Source organism: Enhydra lutris, unplaced genomic scaffold (assembly GCF_002288905.1).
Source record: "Enhydra lutris kenyoni isolate GAN:26980312 unplaced genomic scaffold, ASM228890v2 scaffoldscaffold22, whole genome shotgun sequence".
In the NCBI taxonomy this organism is placed as follows: domain Eukaryota; kingdom Metazoa; phylum Chordata; class Mammalia; order Carnivora; family Mustelidae; genus Enhydra; species Enhydra lutris.
Genome location: NW_019154106.1, coordinates 24,979,366 through 24,983,256, shown reverse-complemented (window position 1 = coordinate 24,983,256; position 3,891 = coordinate 24,979,366). Strand labels below are relative to the sequence as shown.

Here is a 3,891-nt window from a genome sequence, read left to right as displayed (position 1 = left end):
TAGATGGATGTCTATGGAGGTTGAACTGAAGCCATTGCTACCAACTTGTCCTTTGTGGCCTTTTGGATGGTTTAAATTCCCACTTTTAGCCATTCATCATCTTGGGTTAATCTTTACTTTTGCCTTGGCATTTTCTTCTCCTGCTCCTACCCCTCTCCCTTCCCCACCTCCCCCCCTCCTTCTTTTTAAAAAGATTTTATTTATTTATTTATTTATTTGAGAAAGAAAGCAAGCATGAGCAGGGGAAGGAGTAGAGGGAGAAGCCTACTCTCCACTGAGCAGGGAGCCTGATGCGGGGCTTGATCCCAGGACTCTGGGTTCATGACCTGAGCTGAAGGTAGATGCTTAGCCAACTGAGCCACCCAGGTGTCCCTTGGCATTCTCTTGTTATAAACAAACATACATTTGATTATATGTGTATTTGTGTGTGTATGACACACACACACACACACACACACACACACATATTGTATATTATATGTCTTTATGAATGAATGTATTTATTTCCTGTGGAAAGAAGATCAAGAGCAGCCTCCTAGACCATACTGCCTAAAGCATAAAGAAGATTATGCACAGGAGGAAGGAAAAATAACATGAGCTACATTTACTGTGAGTCAGGTGTAGTCTTAAGGTGTAGTCTTAAGCCCTCTAGTGTTACTCATTGCATCCTTACAGTGACCGTACAAGGTAAGTATGATTGTCTTCCCTTAAAATAGAAGCAAACCTAGAAAACTGAAGTCACTTAAGGCCATGCAGCTAGTGAAGGGCAGAGCTGGGATTCTGACACAAGGCTGTAATGAGTCTGCTGCCTCTAGTTTTGATGTTTGACCACTGACAGTTTTGAAGTAACACCCTCCACCTTTCCCTTTGCCCCACATTTGAGCAAGTCAATATAAAAGCAGAATCAAATCATACAAACTGCTGGGCACTAGTAGAACACCCCTCTTCCTGCCTCTAAAGCACAATAAATATCAAAACCACTTGCCTCTCCCTTTTCTCAAGCTGCTCCCAGCCAGCTTGGGTGCTTACCCTGTTATACCGGAAAAAAAAAAAAAAAAAAAAAAATCCTAGTATGTGAGTAATAAACCTTTTTATATTCTGTTGTTGATGTATGATGTGATTAGTCTTGCTTGATGTTTTAATTGATTGGGGGGTCAGATTGATTTCTCCCTCTGCAGACAGGCAACCACAAAACAGGCAATGCAAAATGGAAAGGGGAGGTGGGGCCACTGGACACACACATGACCACTTCATATTACAGTGGCCAACACTCTACATGTGCCTTAGCCACATACCCCTGCCATGCTATGAATAGTACTCAGGCAGAAAAAGTGGGGTGGGGGTGGCGGGGGGTGCTCATTTGAAGTAGAACAATTTGCACTGATTCTGTATGTTACAATTTTGGTTCATCTTTTCCGTGCACTTTCAGTTCTTGTAATTATAAGCTGTAGCCATGTAGGATACTGTGAACCAGAGTAAGCTTTATTGCAGGAAAGGACTGTTTAAACAGTTGAAGGCCTGTTTCTTCCTTCTCTGTTCTGTTATTATGAATATAATGAATTTTTAACAAATAGAGGGCCTGTTGCTGAGCTGGAAGACAAATGCTCTGTTGCAATAGTAAAAGCAGACCATCTCATGCATCTTCTGAAAGATTTAGCCAAAGAATTGTCCCCATGGGTAATGAATATCTGTTTTATTTAGCTTCCTCTTCTCCAACTCTCTGATAACAGAACTGATTTTCCTCTGAGGAAGCTGTTTCATATGTTTCAGCAAAGCTAAGGCCTTTAACTTCATAAAATCTGCCCCAAACACAGGGGTGGACATGGAACCCAGTCTATGGGCTGAAGTCTAAAACTACATTATCCTCCTGAACCTACTGGTGTGTTTAGAAATGCACACGTCGCTGAGTTCAGGCCAACCAGAATCCTCCATGAGAATCTTCTGCTAGACCTTTTAACATGATGACAGGGCACCTGGGTAGCTCAGTCAGTTAAGCGTCTGCCTTTGGCTCAGGTCATCATTCCAGGGTCCTGGGATCAAACCCCATGGTTGGGCTTCTGCTCAGCAGTGAGTCTGTTTCTCCCTCTTCCTCTGACCCCCTGCTTGCTTGTGCTCTCTATCTCTTTCTCTCAAATAAATAAATACAAATCTTAAAAAAAAATAGACCTTTAGCATGACTACATCTCTCAACTGGTGTTGCTGGTAGGTTGTGACAAAAGGGCTGTCACAGGTGATTGTTCTTTATACCTGAAGCTAAATTCATTGACCAAGAGAAAAGGACATGGGCTTCCAAGATACAACTCTTGAAGCCAATTATTTTTGGAAATTTTTGTTAACATAAGCCAATAAATTCCCCTTTTCTTCCTAAGCTAGTTTGAGTTGCGTTTCATTACTTGTAGTCAAAAGTTTACATTGTTACATTGTTTATGTGTAAATATACAGTGTCATGAAAGATGTACTAAGTAAGGGATCAAATAATTTATTGTCCAAATCAGAACACTTTTGAAAGTAAAACTGGATAGGATTCATACTTACACAGGGCAGCACGTTACACGGGAACTGTCCCAGGCCAACCAAGGCATGCATTAACCCTAATAATTAGGTTTTATCATACCATATTGTATGTCTTTTAAACCTTATAGTGGCTTCCTCCATGCCCATAGATTTTTTTTTTTTAAACATATATAGGCAACTCTTTAATGAGTCACATGTGGATACAGAAAGGGAGGTTCAGCCAGGCACTTTTAACTGTGGTTTTATCCAGTTAAGCCCTTCAAAGAATAGTGAAATCAAGGCACTTCTCCTCCTAGAATATTTCCTTCTTATTTTTCTTTGTTGTAAGGTTATATAGAAATGTATGAGTATATGGGCCTTATAAAGGAGAAGGGATAACCTGTGAGGAAGGAAATCAGACAATAAATCTAAAACTATGGAAATTAAAAACTTCAACTTGGAGGAGGGTAGGAAGCAACACATTTTTTCAAAGCTGTTACATTCCATGCAACTGTCCTTTCAAGTAGGAATAGAAATAACCAGATACTCAGCTGCAGAACAATCTGGGGTCTTGACTTTAGAGCTTCTATTGTCTTTGGAATTGGGTGGGGCATCAAGTACCTTTTTCAGAATAGGCCAGAGAAGATATGTCTAATCTGGCGTGTAAAGTCTTTGTTAGCCCTGTGGCCAGCAGCCCGTGGGGGGAACACCCAGTTCTTCCTAGTCCAGTCATAGGCCTTGGGCCCACTGGAGCATGAAGACAACCAGATTTGCTTGTTTGGGGTCTGCTTGTTGATCACATAGGTTCCTAGATCTCCACCTAGCTTAACTGTTAAAACCACCACTCCCAAACGAGACACCATAGTCTTAGAATGAGTAAGGTTTGTCTGCGAGGTCTTCAACAAACTGCTAGGGAGTCTGGTGTCTTCTCTGCCAGTCTTTCATAGGTGGTCTCATCTAGACTGTCAGGGTCACCCAAAGTTCCCACTGTCCTCAGAGTCATCAAACACTCTGCTTTCTGACATTCACCATCTGGTTGAGGCGGTAGAGGCTCGGAGGAGTGTGGCTGGGTCCCAACTCACAGGCACCAGCGGTGACCCGAGGGCTGGGTGTTCCCTCCTCACCCCCGGGACCCCAGCGAGGGTCAGGGCTGAGCCCAGGAGGTGCCGCGTGGGGCATTGTGCGCCTACACCACCCTCCGGCTCCAGGGACTGCACAGAGTTCTGTAATACATACTGAATGTGTAAGAAAACAACTCTTTGTGGCCTACCCACGGGCATGTGGCAGCAGGCACTTTATTTTGGCCTGACCAACAATATTTCCTGGTTTCCTTTTCATTATGGAAACTTTTTGGCTCTTTATGTGCTAGTGGGCTTAGGCACAGGGATGAAATAGTCG

At 42.8% G+C, this 3,891-nt stretch overlaps 1 pseudogene; it reads right to left on the bottom strand.

Annotated features, from left to right (window-relative positions):
• Positions 1-3,106: 3,106 nt before the first annotated feature.
• On the bottom strand, positions 3,107-3,672 carry LOC111149924 (annotated as a pseudogene).
• Positions 3,673-3,891: the final 219 nt, after the last annotated feature.